The following is a 27500-nucleotide window of genomic DNA, read 5'->3' as shown; positions in this document are numbered from 1 at the left end:
CCCAACAGACACAACTTTCCTCTCTAGCAGTAGCTGCTTAAAAAATAGCAGAGAGATTCAGTTCTGAATAGGATATGGTACAGTGGAAAGGGTATTGTATCTAGAGTCAGAGATTCAATCTTTTCTTATATATATAACTCTTCATGACCCTACTTGGGGTATTATTAGCAAAGATACTGGCATGGTTTGCCATTTCTTTCTCTAGCTCATTTTACAGATGAGGAAACTGAGGCAAACAGGGTTAAGTGACTTGCCCAAGGTCACATAGCTAGTAAGTGTCTGAGGCCAGATTTTGACTCAGGAAGATGAGTCTTTCTTACTCGGCTTGGCACTCTATTCACTGCACTACCTAGCTTCCCCAGAGTCAAAGTACCTGGTTTCACTCTTCCACTCATTTTTGTGGGACCTTAAGCAAATCATTTAAGTTCATTAGGCTTCAATTTCTTTACCTGTAAAATGAGGGGACTGGATTATATTACCTCTAAGACCTCTATATTCTAGCTCTAGCTCTATTATCTTTTAAAATTATTGGAAATCAATGATTAAATGCCAATAAAATATAAAGATAAATAACAATAATTGATATTTATTTATAAAACTTTCAAAATTGTAAAGCATTTTACCTATATTATTTCCTTTGAGACTCATTACTCCTCAAGACATTATCTCTATTTTATAAAGGAGGAAACTGAGGCTCAATGAGGTTTCTGACTTGCCCATGGTCATAGCTAATAAGTAACAGAGTCAGGATATGAATTAAATCAGGTCTTCCTAACAAAAAGTCCAGCAACTTATGCACTCGTTAGACCATGCACAGACAATAAGTGTAAAAAATCAGCTGCCTTTTCATGTGGACTGAGGTGAAAGGAAAATGTTCAAATGCCAGTAGATCCATGAAAGCCCTTCTGGTGAGGGGCTAAGCATTGCTAAGATTCAGCCTTTTATCTCAGCCTGCAAAGTGAGTGAGGAGATGATCTTCCAGAAAGAGAGAGAGGAAGAAGGCAATACAGGACAAACAAAGATGAGGAAAATCTGAAGGGGCTTCTAGAGTAGAGGTCCCTAGCCTTCCCTGAACTTGCTCTATTTACTTATTTATTTGTTTGTTTACTTATTTATTTTATGTATTTATCTATGTATGTTATATTTATTAAAATATTTAAAATACATTAGTAATAACATTAAAAATAATGATACTGTTTACTGTAAAATATGCATTTAAATACAGTTATCTGTATATATTAATAAATGTATTTCAATATAATTTGTTTCCTTTGTAATTTTATATATTTTGTTTCATGCTTTTAAAAACATTGTTCTGTCCATTGGCTTTATTAGATTTCCAAAGGGGTTCATGACACAAACAAGGTTAAGAAAGCCTGGCCTAACTCTCATCATCACAATTACTAACCATATTTCTAGCGGAATCATGATGAAACAGGCTACCCACCTCCAGATAGAAAAGTGATGGACTCAAAGTGCAGAATGAGTCATATTTTTTCCTGGATGTGGCCAATGCCGGATTTTGCTTTGTTTTGTTTTGTTTTTAATTTGGCTATATATGTCTGTAACAGGGGTTTGGTTTTTATTGCTTTCTCAGTTGTGGGAGGGGGTGGGAGAAAAGGTGAGTATTTGAAAAAGGGTTTTAGTTTTTAATTTTGTATTTAATTAAAATATTTATTTATATTTTAATTTGAAAAAGTTTAAACCCTCTTTCCTAGAGGGTTATTAAAAGTACGATAAAGTCTAATTTAGTAAGGGGAAAGACTGGAAGAAAGAATATAGTTGTGCCAAGGGTTCAAGAATCTTTATTTCACCCCTGTCTCAGTTCAACCTGCTACAATGAGAACCAGATGTCATAAATATGCTGCAAGAACCCCATGGCCCTCCAGGACCCTCCTGGATTCAAGAAGAAGTTTAAAAACTTTCTAAATTTGAAAAGTGCAAGAAGTTCCTGGTTTCTGAGATATATCATGAGTGAAGATTCCAAAACCACAAAATCCAAGAGTGGCAGAACCTGAAAGGCTCTTAGTGATGCTTAGAACTAAAGAGACTTTAGAGATCATCCAGTGCAAGCCCATTTCATTTTACTGATGAGGGAACTGAGACCCAGAAAGGTGAGGTAATTTCTTGCCCAAGGTCATATAGCTAGTGAGTAAGTCATATAGTTCCTGTCTCCAAGGGCAGGATTCTTTATACTACACAACATTGTCATAAAACACCTTTCACAAGCTTGAAAAGATTCTTGATCTCAAGAGGACTCCCCAGGAAACTGGAGTGACCAGCTGAAGCAGATTCCCTTGCCCCAAAACAATTCACAGTATTATAACTGAGGAGAAAAAATTAAAAGGAGGGTGACTCTCAATGGAGCTGCCAGTGATGGCACATGAAGCACACATTGAGAGAGACTATATTTAGATACAGTCCTTGTCAGGCTTCACCTAAGGCACTTCATACTTCAAAAGTGATATTCAGTAAATCATTGTTGAGAGTATGTAATGTGAAGCACCTGAGCCAGTGGAGTTTCCTTCAAATTAACAGGAAAAATACTCCAAAGTCAAGAACACAATGGCAATGTGGAAGTTGGTCTGGCATGGCATACCATGATTAGTAGTGTCCAGGTCCTTCCAGATGCCATCATCATCACTAGGGGCAGAGATATGGGATCCTCTTTCTCCCCCAAGGTTAGCCGAGAACTGTCCCAATCTCAATCCCCCTTCCTTTCTGAACCACTCATGGCTTATAGCCTTTTATTCAACAATCATTTATTAAGCAACATGACCCAGCAGATAGAGATCTGGCTTTGGAACCAGGAAGGTCTGAGTTCAAGTCCCAATTCTGACACATACTGACTATATGACCCAAGGCAAGGGACAATTCTCGGAGACTATAAATTGCAGAGAAGGTATCAATCTGCATTGGTAAAATGATTTCTGTCATCCAGGAGTTCCCTATACCAATGAAATCAGAGATCCTTTCTCTATCTCTTATGGCCACTGTGTGCAAAGCACACTGCCAAACACTGGAGAGATACTAATATAATAGTGGTGATGACTTTTGATGATATAAAATATAAAAGGATAATAGCAAGATATCAATTCATCATAGGTTTGTGTCTATTAGAACTCAATTAAGAAGATGATAAGGGCAACTAGGTGGCACAGTGGAGAGAGTGCCAGGCCAGAAGTCATGAAGGCTCCTCTTTCTGAGTTCAAATCCAACTTCAGACACTTTCTAGCTGTGTGACCATGGGCAAGTCACTTAACTAATTGTTAATTTTTTCATCTGTAAAATGAGCTAGAGAAGGAAATGGCAAAGTAGCATCTTTGCCAAGAAAACCCCAAATAGGGACACAAAGACTCAGACATGACTAAAATGATTGGGCAACAATAAGAAGGTGAGAAGAGTCAGTGTGACATGGTGGGTAGAAACCTGGTTTCAGAGTTAAGAACACATGGGTTCAAATTCCTCCTCTGATAGCACTGGCTATTGGATTCTGGGAAAATCATTTAGCCTCTTCATACCCTGAGGCAACTCTTGAATAAGATAAATTTCAATGATGATGATCTGAGATGGAGGATGTTCCCCTATTCCAATAGGGACTTCCAGGAAATCCCTTTTCCAATTAAATCAGTTCCAGTCCCTTTCCACAAAAAAAAAAAAGAAAAAAAAAAGATGATAATAAATAATTGTTGTAGAAATTGCCACACAGCACTGCAAGCTGCAAGACTTTAGCAGCTACCAAATCCCTAGTAGCATACTACCAGGGGGATAAAAGTATATAGTAGAAGACTGCTTCCTTACACAAAGTAATAAAAATAGACCTACTACAAATATAGACCTTAAAATATCCTTGAGAGTTTAACAAAGATATTGGTGAAAATCTTTGTGGCAAATTTCTTTAATAAAGGTCTCATTTCTAAGATAAATAGGGAATTGAGTCAAGTTTGTAAAAATAAGAACCATTCCCCAGTTAATAATGGTCAAAGAATATCTAGCAGCAGGGAATCTGCAGCCTCCAGTAACCTTCTAGGTCCTTGGGCATGGCCTCAAAAGGCCATCAAAATTAAGTCCAAGTTTTACAGAACAAATTCTTTTATTAAGAAGATTTGTTCTGTGAAGTTTGGAATCAATCAAAGGACTGCACTTGAGGACCTAGAGGGCCACATGTGGCCTTGAGACTACAGGTTCCCAACCCCTGAATACACAGTTTTCAGAACAAGAAATCCAAGCTATTAATAGCCATATGAAAAAATTATCCAAATCACTAATAATTTGAGAAATGCAATTAAAACAGATCTTAGGTACCTCCTCACACCTATCAAATTGGTTAAGTTGACAAAAGGAAAATGTAAAATGCTGAAGGAGTTGTAAGGAAAAAAAATATATTTTAATGCACTATTGGTGGAGCTTTAAACTGATCTAACCATTCTGGAAAGTAATTTGGAACTATATCCCCCCCCAAACTTTAAAGTTCCTTTTTATTAAGATAAAATAAAAGAGGAAAAGGATTCATATGTACAAAAACAGTTATTGTAGCTCTTTTTGTGGTAGTTAAAGAATGGAAACTGAAGAGGGTACCCATCAATTGGAGAATGTCTGAATGACTTCAAGTATATGAATATGATGGAATATTTTTGTGATGTATGAAATGAGGGGGACAGTTTCAGAGAAACCTGGGAAGACTTATATAAACTGATACAAAGTGAAGTGAGTAGAATCAGAAGAATAATTTATACAATAATGATATTCTTAAGACAAATAACTTTAGTAGACATAAGAATTCTTAACACAATAACCTACCACAGTTCCAAAGGACTCATGATGAAACATGTTATTCAACTCCAGAAGAGAAGTAATGGACTCGGAGTATAGACTGAAGTATATTTTGTTTTCTTTCTTTTTCTGCCTTTTTTAGGAGAGTGAAGAGAGAAATTTGGCTAATGCAGGAATTTGTTTTGCATGACTATACATATTTGTAATGGGTTTTACTTTCCTTGTCTTCTCAACAGGCCAGGGAGGGGAGAGGCAAAGGGAGAGAACTTGGAACAGAAAACAAAATAAGATTGATTTTTTCAAAATAAACACTAAAAGAATTCAGAATAGAAATTCTCCTGGAAACAAAGTAGTATTGCAGACAAAACTATTGCCTATACTTGACTGGCTATAATCGTTGCCATAATACCAAATACTCATAATCTCTAAACTGCATGGAATTAAAAGTTTTCAAAAAATAGAGACCTAGCAGAAGAAATCAAAGTCATGTGGAAAGATGAGGCTCATATCATCCCTGTCACCTTGTTTGCTATTGGAATTTGTCTGGGAAATGCTTTCAAGGACCCTGAAGAAGATGAGTTTATATCCTGATACTTTTGTTCAATTACAAAAAGCAGTTATTTTATCCATCTTTGCAATAGTTGTCAGAACATTAAGTATTTTTTTAATGATAGCAGTACTGCAATTTGCCCCAAGGCCATTTCTTTCTGAAACCCATTGAACAAAGATGAGAACAAAGTAACAATAACAGACATTTTGTAGTGCTTTATGTTTGCAGAGTTTCAGATCATGGATTTTCAGATGAAAGGGACCTTAGAGGTTATATGATTCTAAAAACCTCCTAACCCTATTTTATCTATGAGGAAATTGAGGCCTTAGGGAGGTTGTGACATGCCCATGGTCACACAGATCCTTTGCAGTTGCAAGCCTAGCAGTCTTTTCACTGGATCACACCAGTCTGGTGCATTTACATGCATCATTTACATGCCTCACAACAATCCTATGCAGTATTTATTATTATATTACAGATGAGGAAACTGAGATCCAAAGAGGTCAAGTTCTTTGCCCATGGTCATCCTTACCTTCAAGTAGTATAGTCGGAGGATAACAAGTCCATACAAATATATATGATACAAGAAAGACATGAAAAGGGAGAAAAAAGAAAATCCAAATAATGTCCTCTAGGAAAATTTGAAGAAGAATAAATCATGTTCTACTGGGGATATAGGGAAAGGAAGATATCCTGGGAGGAGGGACAACCTGAGTCAAGCTTTGAAGGATGAAAAAGAACTCAGCAGGCAGACATACAAAAAGAATGCTTTCTAGGCATTATGAACAACCTTCATTAATGCATGGAAGCACAAAGGGGCAGGAGCAACTTGCAGTCAAAGGTTCACAGTGCTACCTAGCCTCAAAGAATTAGTCTACCAATCCCTACACAGGAATCCCTATCACAGCATCCTCACATCCAGCCCCCACTTCAAGATCTCTAGTAGTAGGGAAGTGACTTCCCCCTTGCCTTCAAAGTAGCCCACTCTACTTTGAAAGTTCTAATTTTGGACAAACAAAAATCTGGTTCCCTTCTATGTTCTTAACTGGCTCTTCAGGTGTCCCAACACACATCCCCTACCAACCCCTTTGCAAAACCAGCTTTCACCCATAAACTTTGGGCTCCTCTTGACTTGACTGTTTTGGCTCTGAGGAAGTGGTTAGGTTCACTATATCTGGTACAATTTCTGCCCCATACTCACAGTGCATAATCTGCCCCTTCCTGTCAGTAGTTGCAGTTCTTCACCCAGTCTGGCTGCTATGGGCTGCCATTATTTTCTTGCCCCAGTTAACCTCTTGAAACCCAGACTCCTTCTCAATATAACAAAAACCAATTTGCTCCCATTATGTGTCCTTCCCCACCCCACCTTTCCTATTATTTTTCCTCTCACAAGGTACAAGTCTAAGACATAGTGATGTGTCATAAGTGCATTTATGTTCACTACTAAAATTGAGTGAGATTTCACATCTCACCTCTACTATCTTTTTCCTTCTTAAGCTTGGGTTTGGTGGGTAAAGTGGACATGAATTGGGACATTAATGAGGAAGAACCAGGCTGCCTTGGCCTGGTGCCAGCTATGTCTTCCTCCTGTGACAGTTCAGAGTTTCATTTTATATACCTTGCCATAAAATGGGTTTGGTTTGGTTTGGTTTTTTACTAATATGACAGTCTCTTTTTTTTGGAGGGAGGAAGGCAAGGCAATTGGGGTTAAGTGACTTGCCCAAGGTCACACAGCTAGTATCAGGTGTCTGAGGCTGAACTTGAACTCAGGTCCTTCTGACTCTAGGGCTAGGGCTGTATTAACTGCACCACCTAGTTACCCCTATGACAATCTCTTTCTACTCTTGACCCATCTTAAAGGCAAATAGATATTTGGGCAGTTGGCTATAATTTTTATTCCTTCATCAAGTAATTTTTAAGAACCTACCATATGCGGTGTACCATATTGATCTCTTGGGGAAACATACAGCTAAATGACACAGTTTCACCCTCATTCAAGGAGCTTACAAAATATCAGAAAATAGAAGACATAAAAGATAGGTATAATGCAAATTAGAATATGATGTATAAGGAAAGGCAACAAATGTTGTGTAAAGGATAGAGAACCAGCCTTGCAGTCTGGAAGAACTAGATTCAAATTCTGTCTCTGACACATGATGGCTCTTGTGACCATAGACTTCTCCTAAATGCTAGCCTCTTCCCAACATTGTCAAGGTTATTACCACCCTCCCAAACACCCAGACTCAGAGTCTTCTCATTCATACACCACACATCCAATCCCTTGTCAAATCATGTCCTTTCTACTTTCACATCTCTCCTATACATCCCCTTCCTCCACTCACACAGCTGCTACCCTAATACAAATATATACTCATCACCTTTCTTCTTGCTGATTTCAATAACCTCCTAATTGGTTTCACTAATTTTAATATCTCCCTACTCTAGTATCTCCCTACTTTAGTATCTCCCTACTCAAATCCACCCTCCACTCAAATGACGGCAATTCTCTTAAAGCACAAAACTGACCATGTTATTCCTCTACTCAATATATTTCAATGGTTCTGTATTACATCCAGGACTAAATAGAAAATCTTCTGTTTGGCATTTAAAGTTCTTCAAAACTTGGCCCTTTCTCACCTTTCCAGTCTTTTTACACTTTACATGCACTCAATGATCTCATTAGAAACTGAGTTCACAGCAAGAACAGAAAATGTTATTCTTTGTACTTATATTCCTACCTCTTAGCATGGAGTGCTTGGCACCAAGCTGATGCTTAATAAATGTGTGATGATTGATTGAGCCAGGTTCACTGAACTACTTGCTGTTACACACACACACACACACACACACACACACACACACACACAGCACTATCTCTAGACTGTGAATTTGCACTGGATATCTCCTAAATCTAGAATGCTAATTCTCTCTACCTCAGACTAGAAGTTTCCCTGACTTCTGTTGTTCACAAGAACAAACCCCAAAATGTGAAATAGTTTTAGAAAGAGTTTTATTAGGTAGTTGGGTAAAAGAGAGTGAGCCAGAAATGGAGTGACTCTTCCCAGATTCTGGAAGATTTACAATGTATAGGATTTTGACAAAGATTTCCCACATAGGAACCTCACATATCCCATAAACACAGCTAAACAATTTTCTCAAGAAGGCAGCCTGAAAGTAAAGTAGATTGAGATACTATATGAGTAACTATAATGCAAAAGAGAGGCTTGGGGGTGGGGCAATTAGGTGGTGCAGAAAATAGAGCATCTGCCCTGAGTCAGGAGGACCTGAGTTCAAATCTAGACTCAGACACTTAACACTTACTAGCTGTGTTACCTTGAGCAAGTCATGTAACCCCAATTGTCCTGCCTTCCCCCCTCCAAAAGACAAAAGTAAAAAAAAAAAAAGAAAGGCTTGGAGTTTTCTCCTCAAGAGCTCCTGCTTGTGGTAACCAGAAACAAGAATTCTTTGGGTGGATCTGGAGAGAAGGGAAATTGGAAATACCTTGTAGTCATGTCTGGTACTCCTAGAGAGTTACTGGGGTCAAGCAACATTCTGGTGGAGAAAAGCTTTAATCACATAAGGTTGGGCTCAAACAGTATAATTTTTGCCAAATTGGATTATAAATCATTTTCCCACACTTCCTTCAATTGTCAGATCAAATCCCATTTTCTCCCATCCCTGCCTCTCCCCAGTCCTTTACCTCTGAAATTGCCTTCTTCAGGGTTTCCCTAAAGTCTGGACATATAGGAAATCTCATTAACTATGCATATTTTCTCTTTTTTTAAAGCAATTGGGGTTAAGTAACTTGTTCAAGGTTACAGGGCCAGTTTTTGTGTGGGGGTGTTAAGTATCTGAGGCCAGAACCAATCCCAGGTCACCCGACTCTGGGGCTGGTGCTCTTACTCACTGCCCCACCTGGCTGCTCCAGGTTATGCATGTTTTCAAGAGACAAAATGAATGAAATTTTCAACAACATTTTATTTAGTTAGCATAAATTTTAGCCATGGCAATTTCATATGGACTAAAGCTTTCATTAGCTATTGGGGACTATTTTCCATATTAATGAGATTATGAGATTTCCTATGTGTCTCCTATGTCTTCCTATGAAATGTCATTTATGCTATTTAAATAAAATGTTGTTGAAAATTTCATTCATTTTATTTCTTGAAAATATGCATAGTTAATGAAATTTCCTGTGTGTCCAGACTTTAGGGACACCCTGTATGTATACTGTATATGTCTTGTAAGTATGTAGTTACTTTCATGTTGTCTCTCATTAAAATGTGAGCTCCCTGCCTGAGGACAGAGATCTCGGTTTTGTCTTTCTTTGTATTGCTGATACTTAGTGCCTGACACATGGTAAGAGTTTAAGAAATGCTTGATGACTGACTTATTTGTTAATTGACTCTTGGTGCCTCAAGCAACTCTCTAAAAATGCTTTACAAAGGTAACACCAATCTGCTTTGGTGAAGGCACTTCCCCATAGCAATGAAATCACAGGCTCAGATGCCCCAAAATAAAAGTACACATAGAGCCTTTCACAGCTATTTGAAAACCAAATTTTTTGTTATTTTTATGTTACCACCACATTCAAATGTTACTCATAAAAGACAACCTTGTAACAAATAGCATAGTTAAGCAAAACAAAATGACAAACTCCCCAGAGCTGACAGCATCTGCCTCATTCTACACCCATAGTTGGCCAACTCTCTACAAAGCCAAGTGTGATACATTTTATCATCCATCATCTGGAACCAAGACTGATCATTGAATGGGCTCGGATTCTGTGGTCTTTTATTTTATGTTGTTAATCAATATACTGGAGCAACTTCTAGAAAGCTCAAAAAAAAATGCTCATTATAGAAACGGGAAATTGTTCGTTCATTTATTAAGTATTTACTAAGTGCCTATTTTATACCAAGATCTGTGCTAGGCATTTGAGATACAACACAAAATGAAACAGCCTGCACCTTCAAAGAGCTTATATTCCTTTTAAGGGAAATAATATGTACCTAGAAAAGTAAATATAAAATACATGCAAAATGATTTCTGGGTGGAAAGATAGTAGCAACTGGGGTGATCAGAAAGGTTATTGAACGCAGCAGTACTTATCCTGAATCTTAAAAGAATCTCAGGATTCTATGAGGTGGAAATGAGGAGAAAGTACATTTCAGGCATGGAGGCAATCTATAAAAAGACACAGAGATGGGAGATAGAATGTCACTTATAAAGAAGAGTAAGCAGATCAGTTTGGACCACAGATTGTGAGAAGAATATACAGTAAGCTGGTAAATGTAGGCTAGAACGAAATTACAAGAGACTTAAATGCCAAAGGGATACACATTTGTGTTTCATCCAAGAGGCAAAGGTGGGGCCACTGGAGTTTACTGAGGAGAGAATTGAGGTTTCCAGATCTGTGCTTTGGGAATGTCACTTTGAGAAAGGAGAAACGGAATACTGAAAACCCCAATAGTCAAGGCAAAAGGGGACAACAAAAGCCTAAGTAAGGGCAGTGACTGTGAGGAGAAAGAAGGGCATAGATATAAGATATATTATGCAAATAGATCCAACAAGACTTGGTAACTTGTTGCACTTTGATCATCCAATTAGAATAACTAATTTAAATCTTCTTGATCCAAAGAAACAGAAGTTTTCAGTAATTGAGGAAATTTTGGAGTGTTTTATGGCCAGCAAAAAATCTTCCCCCAAAGTCTAGAGGTATGTGATCCTTAACCAAACAGGTCTAACCCTTGCCTCAAAGTCCATTTGCATGGGACTTTCTAAATTGGAGGAAACCCAGTGCTCAAGGATGGAGTTGGAGTGAGCTTGGGAGAGGAGAGATCTATTCTTCTGGTTTCTAGCTTCCATAGAGAGGACATGTTCTCCTAGACTCTCTTCAGGTCCCTGAAGGGAGAGAGAAACTCTGTAAAGAAACCAACATCTAGAGAAGCCAGCACCTCAAGTATGTTGGCTTCTTCTCAGCATCTTTTACTTCCCTCTGGAACCTGAAAAGAGTCAGAAAATATGTGCCTTTTGTCTCTCTGAAAGTTGGAAGCCAACAGAAGAGATCTCTTCTCTCCCAAACTCATGCCAACTCTGACCTTCATACAGGTCATACACCTAAATTGCTTTGTATGGCCAAATATTTCTTGGACTTTTGGCCAAAGACTCTTGGCCAAAATCAAGAGAATAGAAAAATAGCTGGAAGGTAGTAAATTCGTATGTACCAAAGTCTCCCAACTTGTCCATCCCATGATATGTCCATGTATTTAACAGGATAACTATTTATTCCCTACTTACTCACCCACCCATCTGGTTATCAAGTAATCTAGCCACCTATCCATTTGCCTTTCACATTAGAAAATATTTGAAAAGCACTTAGCAAAAAAGAAAGACAGCACAGTGTCTAATATACAGTAGATACTTCATAAATGCTTATTTCATTTTCTTCCACAACACTAAGATGATGTCTCAGGACATTTTGATGCTGAAATCTTATGATTTTGTGCCATACCCCAGGATTATTCAGATTATTTCCCTTAAATATTCTGGGAAATGAAGCCTAAGGCAGAAATGCTAGTGCAAGCACCTATTGAACATTCTTGCTTTTGTACTAGACACTTACTAGCTGTGTGACCCTGGGCAAGTCACTTACCCCTTTTGCCTCAGTTCCTTCATCTATAAAGTGAACTGGAGAAGGAAATGACAAACCACTCCAGATCTCCCAGTTTTCTTTACCAAGAAAACCCTAAATGAAATCATGAAGAGTTGAACACAATTAAAAATCAACTGAGCAGAACAGACTAAGTAAAAAAGCCCTATAAATTGTCAGATGGACCCTTATCTCTTTCTATAACAAGGGTCTTTAACATGGGATCCTTGAACTATTTTTAATATATACATATGTTTTAATAACTATTTCAATATAGTTGTTTTCCTTTGTAGTACTATGTGTTTTGTTTAATATATCTAAAAACTTTATTCTAAGCAGGATCCATAGACTTCACCAGACTGCAAGAGGGGTCCTTAACACAAAACAAGGAATGAGGTTAAGAGTCCCTATTCAAGAATTTTTTTTTATTATGGACATGGAAAAAATAACAATAAAATTCATTTTTAGATCATTTTCTAAAGTTGGAATGACCCTAAAACAGTAAAATCATTACCAAATCTGTTACTCAGTATGGGTCGGACCCATAGTCTGTCTCTTGCTACTGAGAGACCTGTTTGGAGAAACATAACAGTTGCCTTCTAAATCAGCCTGTCAAGAACAGAGAATTATTCCTTTTCCACAGTTATCTACACACACACACACACACACACACACACACACACACACACACACACCATGTCTAATTTTTCCTTAATAACATACCCTAGTTCTATCATCCCTGAATTTGTCTAATTGTTATTATCTCACTAAATCTGTCAACCTTTTCCTTCCCAATTTAATCAGCCAGATGCCTGGGTGAGTGTTTCATGCCTAAGGGAGGGATTTAAGAGGAAGGACTTTACTTCCCTTATCTCCCCAAGCTCAGCTTTTGAGACTGTTTGCTATAAGGTATCATAGCAACAACCAAAACAGCTGCAGCACAGGTGTGATGTTTTGCTGTCGTTTCATAAATTTAATTTTACAGCTTCAACCTTTAAAAGGAAAGGTTTCATGTCTCAAAAGTAAGACAAATAGGACCACTAAACCTGCAATTTAGGAATAGTGCCACCAGGTGGCAGGAAGATGTCATGATTCAAATTAAATGGTCTGTTTTTGCCTGATTTTTGGATGGTAGCTCTCTAACCTCTCACAGATTTATAACCATAAATTTTCCACTCATTTATCAAAAACATAATTCTTTAATAAAGTAGCTTATCATGAATGCCCCTACTGCACCCCGAACTCTCACCATGTGAAAGAAATAACTATACTTTAAGATAACTTTTTAGAGACATAAATGTTTCCAAAGTAGGAAAACATATTGACAAGAGCTCAGGACCTAGAGTTCAGGTCTCAACTCTCCTGCAAACTCACTGTGTGATCTTAAATGTATCTTCTCTTTGGGCTTCAGTTTTCTCATTTAGTGCATTTCCTTGCTCATAAAAAAAAAAATCTTAATTAGTGTTGACTTGAAGGGAAATCTGTAAAATGAGATCATTAGACTAGATGATCTTTGAGGCCCCTTCCAATTCTGACATCCTATGATTCTTCCTTTCTTGTTAGTACTTAACTTTCTCTTAGTCAATTCAATCTGAACCTTGGGCTGTAGTCTAGAGTTTCTCTCAGAGGTTTGATCTCCCTACCTGAGATTGCAAAGATATCTTCTCTCTGTGTCACAGTTAGCCTCTTTCCTCTACCTGGATCATTTGTGTTAGCCACAGGAAAGAACTTAGTTTAATCTTTTCAATCTTATTCTGCCCTCAGATTCCCTTTTTCCTTTTTCTATGCCCAACAGAAGAGAAAGTGAAGAACAAAGCAACCCTTTAGCGGAGTTACCACTGGGAGCATAAAAGGCTTCATATCTGTCTTTCCCCAATAGGAAAGAAGTATTTGACTTGAGTAGAAGAAACAACCCCACCTCCTGCTTTTCTCTCTCAGGCCATCAGGCCAGAACTGACTATTTTGCATCTCATTCTAAAGATACATGAATTCTCCCCAACTGAGCTCCTATGGCAACTCCTTGGCAATGGCTTGTCTATACTTGTTAAAGGCTTCACTTAAAGGAACTGTATCTACACAGTAAGCTACACATCTACACAGAGGGGATACAGAAAGGCAGCATGGTATGGTGGCTAGAGGGCAGGCCTCACAGTCAGGAAGACTCACTATTCAACTCTGATCTCTGACATATACTTCTGTGTTATCTGAGGAAGCCACTTAACTTCTCAGTATGTTCACAAGAAACTCTCTAAAACTCAAAGTATCCCTCTGCATTGGCAAAAGGATTTTCTACGTCTGGGTGATCCCTATAACAATGAAATCCCAGGTCTAGACCAGGAGGGGAAATCTCATATATATACAAGAATATTTTTAAGAAAATCTCATTCCCAGACTAGAACACTTTAAGGGATTTTTTATTTTTTTAATAATTGGACAAGGAAGCAATGAACTCAGATTGGATCCATAGAATCGAGGACCTTGGATCCAGACTTCAATCTCTTTCCTCCACTGATTCCTTCCCATTCTAAGGATACTTTCATAATCAAAGTTGTGGCAAGTCCTGCATGATCATGTGGAACTACAGATCATGTAGTTCTCTCTCTCCAAGAGAGAACCTAGTCCTAGTTCTGACACCCATCCAGTTTATACCCATCCTTTGTTTTCCTACTCATGGCAGCAAAGATATAAAATGAGGAGGGACCATTGAGACAACCTTGTCCAACCTCCTCATTTTACTAATAAGGAAACTGAGGCCCAGAGAGGTTAAATGACTTTCCCAGGGTCAGACAGTAGAGTTGGGATTTGAATGTAGGTCCTCATATTCCAAAACTATTCCTCTTTCCATTGTGCTATGTAACCTCTTCTCTACCCAGACACTTATCCTTCACACTAAAACTGGCTAGTTTTCTGTAATCCCCAGATTCATTTAATGACATGCTGCTCTCTGGGAGGATAAGCTAAATCTTGTGGTGTTTGAGTTAGGGGACCTGGGATTGAATCTTGGCTCCAACACTTATTACTTGTATAACATAGGAAAGTCATTTAAGTCTACTGGGCCTCATTTTCCTCACCAGTTAAATGGAGACAGTAATGCTTGGGCTACACATCTACCTCATAAGATTACTATGAATAAAGCATTTCATAAAACTTAAAGTGCTTTAGAAATGTGGGGTAGTGGTAGTAGGAGGAAGGAAAGAGGAGGGAATTGTGGTTGGTCCTTAAATGTCTGCTTTTAATTCACTGGCTTTCAAGGTGAATCTTGGTTCATCTTACTCCCCAGGTAATAACTACTATCCCCATGTGGGAGTCATAAAATCAAATACAAAACTCTTTCTAAAGATAAAACATTCCAAGGTTTATTTCAAACCATATCACATTACATTCTCACCAATCAGGTTAAAAGGTTAATATAATTTCACATAAAATATTTAATAAAAATTTTAATATAAAATTTTAATTTAATAAATAAAAATTAACATAAAAATACTCATTAAGCATTTACTGAAAAGGTTGCAAAGAAGAATGGCATACACCTTGCCTTGAAAAAGCTTACAATCTATGAAAGTTTAGAAGACAACATACATGATAACAAACCAAAACCAACAATCCAGGAGTTAACAATATGACATGTGGCTAGATAACAATGAGACATTAACAATGAGAAAGCCACTTAACTTCTCAGTATGTCCACAAGAAACTCTAAAACTAGAAGTGTTCATCTGCATTGGCAAAAGGATTTTCGATGTCTGGGTGATCCCAGACATAACAATATGAGACACTATTGTGTCTTGTGACCCAAGAAATATCAAAAGGCAGCACATGATGAATTACCATGACTGATACAGACAATAAATACTATACTATGAATTCAAAGAAGACATAAATCTCCCTGTGGGTTGAGATCATCTAGGAAGGCTTCCTAGAAAAGGAAAGACTTGAACTGGGCTTTCAAGGACAAGTAGGACTTAAGATTTTTCTCACATGGCAATTTCCAAACTTCGATTTCCAACCCCACTGGCTATCAAGCTAAAATCCATATCTTTCCAATTTGGGACACCTAGATGTCTGCCAAACCCTGGCTTCTATAATGTTTTGCTATGGCCTTGCATTTACTCAAAAATCAAAGTAACTCCTTACTTGGATTATATTGCTACTTTATAATCACTTCCATTCTAGAACCCTTTTGTAACATTCTTTTTTATTAGTTTTCTGGATCTATATACTATATTACTTTAAATAAGAGGAAATAGTCAACCATGTCAAAAGCAGCAGAGAAGTGGGGGAGGATGAGGATTTTTAAGAGACCTTTGATTTGATAATTAAAGCGCAATGAGGGAGTTTTGAGAGAGTATATTAAGTAGAACTGTGGAAACAGAAGCAAAGGATGAAACAGAGAACAGAGAGTTGGGATGTGAAGCCTTAGTTAAGGAGTATTTTTTTTTAAAACATGTTTAGCAGAGAAAGAGTAGAAGAAGATGGTGAATGTGTAGCTGAATGGGCTAGAAAGATCAAAGGAAGGCTGGAGTGGCAGGGGCTAGGGAAACTTGAATATGTTCATAGACATATGGGAAGGTGACAACATAATGGGAGATAGATGGTATATGTGAAAGAGGAACAGGAAAACAACCTTTCTAAAGAATAGGGGAAAAAATGGGATCAGGTACTGAACAGAGTCTTAGTAAAGAGTAGGTATGCCTCTTATCTTTTCCAAGGAAAGGAGGAGAGAATGAATAATATGGTAAGATTTGCAATCATGGAGGAGGGGCAACTGTGAGAATTCACATTAGATGGCTTCAGTCTTTTGAGTGTAAGCTCCTTGAGAACAGAGACCATGTCATTTTTAAAGTCTCTACATCCCCAGCATCTAGCACAGTGCCTTCATGGGAATTTAATAAATACCTAGTTAAATTGAATCTCCTCCCTAAAATAGGAGGTTACATAATCTGCTATTGCATCAGGATAGGTTGGGGATGAGGATAGCAATTGGGATGGAGATATAGGGATGGGGATGAGGGAAAGAAGAAAAGAAGTTTGGAACATGCTGTGGTAAATGAGTTAGGGAATCAATTATCGAGTAGTAGTTTTGTAGATTTCCAGAAAGGGCCCAATTGAAATTATGCAACATAAATTTTTGGGTAAAATCATCCCAGTCTCATTATTTTCTGCATCAGCACTCAACAGTACTGGGGAAGGAATAGAGTAAGTGGATTGGGAGAGGTGAGGGGAAGGGTTATTCAGAGATAAGGATTTTCAAGCTGGATGCAGAATTTCAGAAGGGCAAAGAATTCTAGAAGAGTCCTGAATGAGATATTAGAGAAGCAAACCCTGGTGACCAAGTCAGAGTACAGAGGCAAGTGGATGCAGAATGGGAAAAGACCTGTGAGTCAGAAGAACAGAGGTAATAAGGGCAAGTCAATCTCGTCTCTTTTATTAGCTTATAAGCTCCTCAGTGGCAGAGTTGGCATATTCTACCTTCTTTGTTCTCAGCACCCAGTGAGTGCTCAATAAACACTGATCAGTTTAATCACCAGAAATAAGCCATATGCAAATGCTTAATAAATCACTTTTATCCTAACGATGATGATATGCAATGTGACACTGATAACATGATTGTCCTGGTTCTCTCAACACACTCTTTTCTTTCCCACCAAGGGAAGGAGACAGAGCCAATGAAGCCTAACATGTGCCAAACATTAGAAGGCTGGGTTCTCTACCAGTCTAATAGGCAAGGTCATTAAATGAGTTAAGTAAGCCAGTGAGGGATAAAGTAGGCTTGATCCTGCATACAAAGCCAGAGAAAGCCAGACTCTCACACAATGCAAAACCATGACCTGGGCAGAAATTAAAGGATAGGAAGAAGAAATATGGCCACATATTTACAGGCATCAGGTAAGGAGAAGCTATTAGAAATCACAAGCCATGAGTTAAAAAACTAGAATAGGAATAGAAGGATCCCAGAATATCTCCCAGGGGACATGTATAGGCACTGTCCTTGCATGGTAAAGCCCAGTAGATACTAGTTAGCTCCACCCTCCATTCTATCCCTAGAGTCTGAAGTCAAAATAGAATGTCAAAGTCTTTTAATACTGGCTTTTTTTTTTCCTCCTGTGAACTTCTCTGGGTGTCTTAACTGCTAGTCTTCCTTCTTTGTAGTTACTCTCTGTGGTATCTAACTTGGGAGATATACAGTCTTCTCTCTCTCTCTCTTTCTAGTTTAAAATCCTTTTAATTAGTTGTGCAATGCATCTGACAAACATATTCTACCCAGCCTTGGTTAGGTATACTTCATCTCTGGCCAGGAATCTGTCATCCCTGTATTTTCAGCTACGGTCCAAAAATCCAACTCTCTTTCTCAGTCACCACCTTCTGAGCTAGATGTTCACTTTCCAAATTAATTTTTGTCTTCTGCAACCCTTGCCTTCCATAGGCAATGATGAAGAAAATTCAAATTGTGTCCCTATGGTCTTTAGTTTCTTGCCCAAGCCTTCACGATCTTGAGTAATACATCTTAGATTTCTTCTGGCAATGTCATTTGTTTCCATATGAATCACCAGAAGTTGGTTATTTTCTTCCATTTTGATAAGTTTTTGCAGTTTTCCTGTTAACCCCATAAAATAAGTAGTAAAAGTGTGTTTTGGTTACATGCTCCAGGAAGACAACAAACTTCTCTATGATTGTTATCAGGTAACTGGACAGCTGCCCCATTGAAAAATTTGCTGGTAAATATTTAACAACTAGTTTTCCAGGAAAAAAAAATATATGTATGTCTTTTTACCTTTCATCTGCATTATTACTTTCTCCATCACTCTCTTAAGCCCAGACAATCAATAAAACAATAAATCAAACCATGATTTGTGTCATTTGCTGATTTCTAAAGTGTAAATGCTCACACTGAAATTTTAACAATCAGTTTTCTATATAAATTAGTTCTAGGATATCCCTAGTCTCAGTCTCCCTAACTATTACCACTACTCTTTTCTTCCTCTGATCTTTATGCAAGGATCTACTACCTGAAAGAATCTATACTCTGCATAATCATTCTTTTAAGGACAAGCAGCATCTTCCTCTTTAGAGAATCCATTTCCCTTCAGGATGAACTTCATATCTGTTTTAAAGCTTTAATTGTACAACTGTTCTTTTCCTTCCCCTTCTCCTGTCTGATACTTTTCCATTTTCCGATATCCTGACAAGACTCAGGTCCCCCCTCCTCCACTTTGGATCACTTTTTTTCCTATTAAAATCTTACTTCTGTCTCCTTCAGGAAGACTGTATTTGTCCCTAACAACCTGGAGTGTGGAGAGACACTTTTCAGATCCCTTTTCCTTCTCTTTCCGGGAGGGAGATGCCTACACAATCACTTAGCTATGGAAGAAATACAAATATCACACAGGCTAAAAGTCACTGCCTAATCCCCCCTACTTTCTATAATAGTCAAAATTTTCAGCATTGTTGGCATGCTTTTTAACTTCTTTGGGTATTTACAACTCACCTGGTATTTACGAAAGCACTTGGTTAAAAACTTTTATAGCCAATTATCATATTGTAATAACTTGACACCACCACTCAACTTCATTTTCTTAGTTCCAACAATTTCACAACCACACCCATCTCCCCTTCAGACTTGCACCCACCTCCTTTTTTATCAATTTGCCTTATCTACCAATCCTTGTATAGTTCACTTTCCCTTCCAATCACTTCACTTACCTCTTCTTACTTACCTTGCCTTGCCAACTACCTTCTTCTTCATAAGTGACTTCACTTCACATTCTACTCCCTAGCCCTTCTTGATCCTCCTTAATCCTTTTATATGCTCCTTAATTATTCTTGATCCTGCTCTTCTTTCAATCTGGAAGTACAATCTGGGCTGGTATCTAGACCTGGAAATTGTTCTCCTTCTAATCTTTCTTTCTTACTCTTAATTTCTGCCAAATTTCTTTCCTTCAACTTCAACCTCTGACCTGCTTCATAGGCCCAAATCTCTTCAAGTTATCTATAAGATTTCCTTCTTATTAAGCCCAAGTCCTTCTTTCTCCTCCTACTGCTTCCCCCACAACCAACTCCAAAAGAAAGTAGAAGTAGAATTTAAAAGATATGAGAGAGGGTTAAGGAGGCAGACTGGGAGCATCTCCTCCTCACTGACCCCTGGCTCATATGAGTAATCTTTGCATGTCTGATCTTCCTAAGGCAGCAATGCGGTATAAAGGAAAAAGTTATTGACTCTAGAACAAAAAGAATTGGGTTCAAATTGGGTTCAAATTCTGTCTCTGATATTGCTAGTATGACCTTAAGCAAGTCATTTACTCTCACAGGGGTTCAGTCTCCTCATCTGTAAAATGAAGATAGAGTGCTAGTCCTGGAATCAGGAGGACCTGAGCTCAAATCCACCCTAGACACTTACTAGCTATCTGACTCTGGGCAGGTCACTTAATCCCATTTGCCTCAGTTTCCTTTTCTGTAAAATGAGCTTAAGAAGGAAATGTCTACTCTAGTACCTTTGCCAAGAAAACCTCAAATGGGGCCATAAAGAGTTGAATAAAACTAAAAAACAAAACAATAAAAGAAATTATATTAGTTGAGGCACCATCATAGAGGATAAACCAACAATTTTAATATTAGCCCAAGAAGGGGATAATTAGGAATGCAATTTCTCACCCCAATGAAGTCATATTATGTCTTCCAAAAACCGGGAAATTATTTGCAGATTACCTTCTATTTTGAACTGTCTACACCACTGCTCTATTCTTTTCATGGGAATAATCAAGAAACATACATTAAATAAACCAAATATAGATGAATGCAACAAAATGTCCCCAGTGGATTCCCCACAGACTATTGACAGATCTCAAAAACCCACATTGCTTGCAATGTCAAAATCCATTAGGCATCCAATGATCCAAAATTCAGAAGAGACTCTTAAAAAGGCTGAAGTGAAATATAGAAAACCCAACCATTTAACTAATAAGAAAGACTTACTAGGAAAAATGCCCATGAATATATTTCAGAAAGACTAAGGCATATCTCCACATAAATGTCAGAGCTGTACAATATCTCACAGATATTTCACTGTTTACAAAGAAAAGAAGTTCACAATAGATATGAATTTGTGTGTAGCCATATAAGTGGAGGAAACATCATCATGTTCTTAATACAATTCTAGGAAGCACAGTGGAAGTAGGCTAGCTGAAATTTGTTTCTGATCTCATGACAAAGCAATTCTCCCTGACCTGATCTCAAACTGATGGTAGGGGTAGGGCAGAAAGTGGATATGTGAAGGCTGTAGATTCCACCCATGATTCTTTTTTTTTTATAAGCAATTAGGGTTAAGTAACTTGCTCAAGGTTACACAGCCAGTTATTTCTGGGTGTGGTGCTGAGTATCGGAGCCCGGGATTTGATCTCCAGGTCATCTCGACACTGGAGCCAGTGCTCTTACTCGCTGGGCTACCTGGCCACCCCTCCAGCCATGATTCTTAACTGAAGGAAGAAAAAAAAATAGGAGAGGAGAATATGTAGTCTTTTTCCTTTTTTTTATTTTTTGCTTTTTTGGAAGGCAATTGGGGTTAAGCAACTTGCCTAAAGTCACACAGCTAGTAACTGTGTCAAGTGTCTGAGGCAGCATTTGAACTCAGGTCCTCCTGACTCCAGGGCTGGTGCTCTATTCACTGTGCCATCTAGCAGCCCCTGGGTAGTCTTTTTAATCCTTCTATGCCCAAGAGAGCATCTTGCACCTTCCCCAACCACCATCACAAGTAAAAAATTGAACCAACTTTATTATCTGGGCCCCCTTTATGACTCTGAAAAAGATCTACTGCATCTCAATTTTTCATCACTGAGGAAATCTCTCCTGTCCCAATCATTCTGAGCCTCAGAGTATTGCTACACCACAGTCCATCCAACTCACTTCATTGTCATTATCAGTTATTCTCAGATGGTGGAGCAAGACTCCCAATTGCAATGTTGTAAATAAAAGCTTTATTTACTAACTGAGGCCCAGGAAGGTTAAGCAATATGCCTAAAGACATATAGGTATTAAGTGTCAGAGAATTTGAATAGCTCCTCTAACTTCCACTGTACCACGCTGGAGTTTCATTTTTACTATATTTTGGTTTTTATGGATGTTGATTTGGGGGATAGAATGGTTATGTAGCAATCTCTAGCTTTCTCTCTCTCTCTCTCTCTCTCTCTCTCTCTCTCTCTCTCTCTCTCTCTCTCTCTCTCTCTCTCTCTCACAAACACACACACCACACACACACACACACACATACATTTATGGCTTTTTAGGTCCTCTCATTTTCTTCCCAGACTCTTGCTCTAAATAGCCTAAAAGAATGAGTATGCCTATAACACAGAAATAGTAAGCACCCAAGTAATACTATGTTTTCCATCAGCTCAGATGGCTGAAGAATGTCAATCTCAAAGTTAACACTCCCGTCTTAGGGGCTTTTGATCAACTTTAACTCAACATAAATTCATATAATTGGTGGTTTTTTTCTGTGTGTTCTAGAGCAGGGTCCTTCCAAAGTACTCATTCCCATAATATAGAAGTCTGCCACTTGAATGGTAGGTATGGAAACAATACAAGAGACAGTCTTCTAAGCTTGTGAAGCAAATCAAGAGACCAGATAGCAGCAAAGTCAACAGTCAAGTGAACAATTGCTCATAAAATTAGGAAGCCTGGCTCAACCAAGGAAGTAATGAAACTAGGAATACAAAGAGGAACAGACCTGCAGTCTGGAATCTAGACCAAGGAAGTGGACAGGGAACTTGCAAGGTAAAGTCAAGAACTGAGAGTGAAGAGTAACAGCCAAAGGATTCTGAACAGGGAGTTGAAGCACTAAAAAGAACTATACTTGAGAAATTGCTTCAACACCTTCTTAAATTCTTGTATTAACTTTGGATCTGAGGCATCCCAGGTCCACCCACCTACATGGAACCCCTCTTCACATCAACACACACACAAATTCAAGCATGAACATTAATGGACTGATTCAGAGGTCAGGGCTATGTCCTCAGATTATATTGTAGTCTCCATGGACTAGACAATCTGGTCCTCAAAAGTGGAATACAAAAACAAAGAATACGTACATAGGTAGCATATTTGGAAATTATTTTCTTTTACATTATAATTTTTTATATTGTCTTAGTTTTGGGTCCAGACCTACAAGTTTATAGGTGCAGAAGACCCCTTATTCCAGTACAGACCCACAACTGATAGCCTTATAAAACTGCCTGACACTGAAAAAATTTACAATTTTCCCAAGGTCATGTAGCCAGTAGGTGCTAGAGGCAAGATTTGAATAGAAATATTCCTTACTCTAAGGCCAGTTCTCTATCCACTCCATTATACTGCTTCTGTAAAGCAATAAGAATTATTTTTCCTTTATTTTTGCCATCACTGAATATAAACATGATTTCTGTTGAAATATTTTTAGCAGCAAATCTGAAATATTCCTTAAAAAGCATCAACTGACATACCTGAAAAGAAGTGAAAAATTAATTAAAGATGATATACTCTCAGCATTTGGAGATTGGTTTTTGTTTTATTTTTACTTTATTAAATATTAATAAAAATAAATAAGTCATGTTACCCACAATTCATCAGCATCCAAAAACAAGAAATACAATTTCATGGAACGATTAGTCATCTTGCCTTTCAGTGCTTAAAAGGAGCTTAAGCAATAAAGACCACCATGAAGACAATTGCAGCTTATGTACAACAACTGCTGTGGAGAAATTCTATAAAAATCTCAGTAAGATCTCCAAAAGTAAATAAATATATTCCTTAATAATTGGTGATTCTACAGTACAAGTGGGAATAAGAGGGGCAGCCAGGTAGCACAGTGAGTAAGAGCACCGGCCCCAGAGTCAGGATGACCTAGGATCGAATCCGGACTCAGACACTTAGCACCTACCCAGAAACACCTGGCTGTGTAACCTTGAGCAAGTTACTTAACCCCAATTGCTTAAAAAAAAAGTGGGCATAAGGAAGATCCCCCCCCAAAAAAAGGATGTTGGAAGATATGGCCCAGGATCAAGAAATAAAAAGGCCAGAAGTTCATACATGACACAGAAGATCATAAATAGATTATAAATCATGAATACTTTCTTCAAGAGTTAGAAGGCACTGGAAAAGATAAACACTGACAAAGAAAGAAACAAAAGAAGGGAGGAAAAGACAGAGAGTGAAAGAGAAAGAGAGAGAATGAGAGAGGAAGAAAGAGAGAGAAAGAAAAATATAAAACTAGAGAGGAAGGAAGGAAGGAAGGAAGGAAGGAAGGAAGGAAGGAAGGAAGGAAGGAAGGAAGGAAGGAAGGAAGGAAGGAAGGAAGGAAGAAAGGAAGGAAGGAAGAAAGGAAGGAAGGAAGGAAGGAAGGAAGGAAGGAAGGAAGGAAAGAAGGAGAGAGGGAGGAAGAAAAAAGAAAGGAAGAAAGAGAGAAAGGAAGGAAAAGAAAAGAAGGCAAAGTTCCTGCTCCCAAGAAGCTCACATTCATTCTAATACAAAGCAAAGAACTTTGCTTTCAAACTTGTCATAGCACTCCGTCTCCTGTACACTGAGGCACTATTCGTGCTCCTTGACTTTCTCATACACAATAAACTGACTTATGACCTTGCTATTTTTCTCCTCCTCACACTCACAATCCCATTCTTCTCAGTAATTCAGTTCTTCTGTATAACCTCTTTTCATAGAACACCTTCCCTAATTCACACACCCAAGGGCTTGTCTGCCACTCCTACCTTTTCTAACACCAGTTTCAAATATATATCTTAGTACTTCCTTAAAAAAAAAAAAACCTCTTGAGGGAGGAAAGGGATTGGCTGTTGGGACATCTGTGTGTCCTTTTAGCTTTGGGCACACAGCTGAACCACCTTTTCAAACTCTATCAGAGATAAGTAGGAAAGCTGGGTAAAGGAGCAGAGATTCCAAATTAGGAGGGTGGTCCCTAATCAGGAGATTAAATGTAAGAAACCCCAAGGAAATAACCACTTCTCTGCTTTGACTTGACCTGATATTATAACAGTATGGTCAGAGTCAGGGTCTGCCGTGAACCTTCCCGACTCAGCAGCACCACTTAGACTGTGGGCTAACACAATTCCTCAAACCAGTATGTTCCTCCATAGCAACAGCAGAAACAACCCATTTCTGGGAAAGGATGAGGTACAAGCAGTTTTTTTATTATATAGATAGATATAGACGTTGTGGTACTCTTTGAGAGACTGATGATGATAATAATAGCATTTATAAAACTATGGCACATAAATTGTACTTTAAGGTTTGCAAAGCACTTTACAAATATTATCTCATTTGGTCTTCATGATACCCCTAGGAGGGTAGGTACAATTATCCCCATTTTACAGATAAAGAAATTGAGACAGAGGTGAAGGAACTTGCCCAGGGTCACACCACTAGTAATTGTCTGAGGTCAGATTTGAACTCAGGTCTCCCTGCCTCCAGGTCTAGTGCTCTATCTACTATGCCACCTAGCTGCTTGTATGTATACAGGTATATCGAACATAGAACAATATAGGAATAAATAGATGTCTACATCTGTTCTCTGGTTAAAAGATTTCACTAGAGGAACCCAAAGAGGCTCTAACTACTCCCTCCAGTTTGGGGAAGCACATGGTGGGGCAAAGAACAGAATATCCCTAAGAGTAGAACTCTATTCCCTGAGTAACTAAGGAAGTCAACCACAGCCAGGAGAAGAAAGAGGAGTAATTGAAGTGGGCTACAAGTAATTGTTCCATGATTCTAGCCAGTGGAGGTGCTAGTACCTGATCCACTTAAGGAGACAAGAGGGTAAATACCACTGATGACGAGTGTAAGACTAGGTGTCATTCTGTTGCCCATGGGTAAAATGAGTTTAGCAGTGGAGCAAGAAAGGGAACCTTTTTATTTGCCATAAGTGCTAAAGGCAGGTGTACTTATTGGAGAACCAACCAATCAATCAGCAAGTATTTATTATGTGCCAGTCACTGAACTAGACTGCTAGATGCTTAGGCCACAAGTACAAAGAATGAAAAATCCTTTGCATTTTAATAGGGAGGAAAAAAGGGTGTGAAACAAAAATGCAATAAATAAAAATAAACGTGATGTATTTAAATAGAATATAGTTTGTGAGGGAGAGACCTAGCAGTTGGGAGGTGCAGGTAATAGGGAGAGGTGGTCAAGAAAGGACCATCCTATATATTTTGTGTGACCTGCCTGTGAACTGAGCCAATGGGCAAGAAACCTGTAATGTATCTATGTCCCTCCCCTACCCCCTGTTCCCAGGCAGGCTCAGGTACTGTGGCTGTGCTTGGTATCCACCCTGGAGAAGGGGGACAACTCAACAGAAGGGGAAGTCTGTGATAACATTGATGATGATGCAGATATACCCTAGTCTAAATAACTGTGGAATCAAACAGAGACTCCATCCCTTTAGGAGAATGTCTGAGTGCCCCAGTTACTACAATTGAAACATATACTAAAAGGGCCTCATAATAAGACAAGCCCTCTGAATAAATGTTAATGACAGTGCTACTCCAGAGAGGCTGGAGTATTTTATTGAAATAAATGGGGAGGAATAAGATAAGGGACTAAATGCTCTGAAAGATATGAGTGACCCACAGGATTTCTTCTTTAGCTTTGTCGAGGTCATATGCAAAGGGGATAGATAGGGTTTATTTACAATTTACAGATTAGCAATACATTGGAGGACCAATGAAGGGCAGAATTCCTTTCTTATTCTTTCAGTCATCTGTTAATTGGTTTATGGAACTCACAGTTAGCATCTGTCTTATTTCTTTTTTTTTTTTTTTTGCTTTTTGGAGGGCAATTGGGGTTAAGTAACTTGCCCAAGGTCACACAGCTAGGTTGTGTGTGTGTGTGTGTGTGTGTGTGCGCCTGTGTGTGTTAAGTGTCTGAGGCCAGTCACCCCTGTCTTATTTCTTTAGAAATTTTTAGGTAAGGTCACATATGAGGATGATGAAGCATTTGTCCCCCTTTCATCCTTTTCTGATTTGTCCCCAATTACAAGAGGTAGTTAGGTGGCACAGTGGATAAAGTTCTGGAATCAATACCTGAGTCCAAATCTAATCTCAGACACTTACTAGCTGTGTTACCCTGGGCAAGTCACTTAACCCTGTTTGCCTCAGTTTCTTCATCTATAAAGTGAGGAAAATAAATAGTACTCATCTCCCAAGGTTGTTGCAAGGATAAGATGAGATATTATTTATAAAGCCCTCTGAAAACCTTAATTTACAAATGCAAACTATTATAATGATTATTATTCATGATCATTATTATTACCACACAAACAGGCTTATTATTATCACACAGACTTAAGCCTGACTAGGCTTGTTGATTTCAGAAAAGGATGCACTAGCATTAAGGCAGAGGTTATATTGAACCAAAAAGCAGCTGCAGAGTATAAAGGCTGCTAACAAAGGGTAAGGGACTATTACAAATAGAACCTTCTTTCGCTTATTTTTTCCAACATATTGTCTAGGCAATGACAGCATCACCAACAGACTCAGACTTTTTTTT

At 38.3% G+C, this 27500-nt stretch overlaps 1 protein-coding gene across 1 annotated transcript in view; it reads left to right on the top strand.

Moving 5' to 3' along the window:
* The window catches only part of RASGRF1 (Ras protein specific guanine nucleotide releasing factor 1), a 220297-nt gene that overhangs the window by 20786 nt on the left and 172011 nt on the right, over positions 1-27500 (top strand). The gene's annotated exons all lie outside the window — the stretch shown is intronic.

Source organism: Petaurus breviceps, unplaced genomic scaffold, assembly GCF_028583685.1.
Source record: "Petaurus breviceps papuanus isolate PSGF00001 unplaced genomic scaffold, PetGlider_PUasm1.0 37, whole genome shotgun sequence".
Classification (NCBI taxonomy): domain Eukaryota; kingdom Metazoa; phylum Chordata; class Mammalia; order Diprotodontia; family Petauridae; genus Petaurus; species Petaurus breviceps.
Note: the sequence above shows the minus strand (reverse complement) of the source record. Positions and strands in the feature narration are given on the sequence as shown.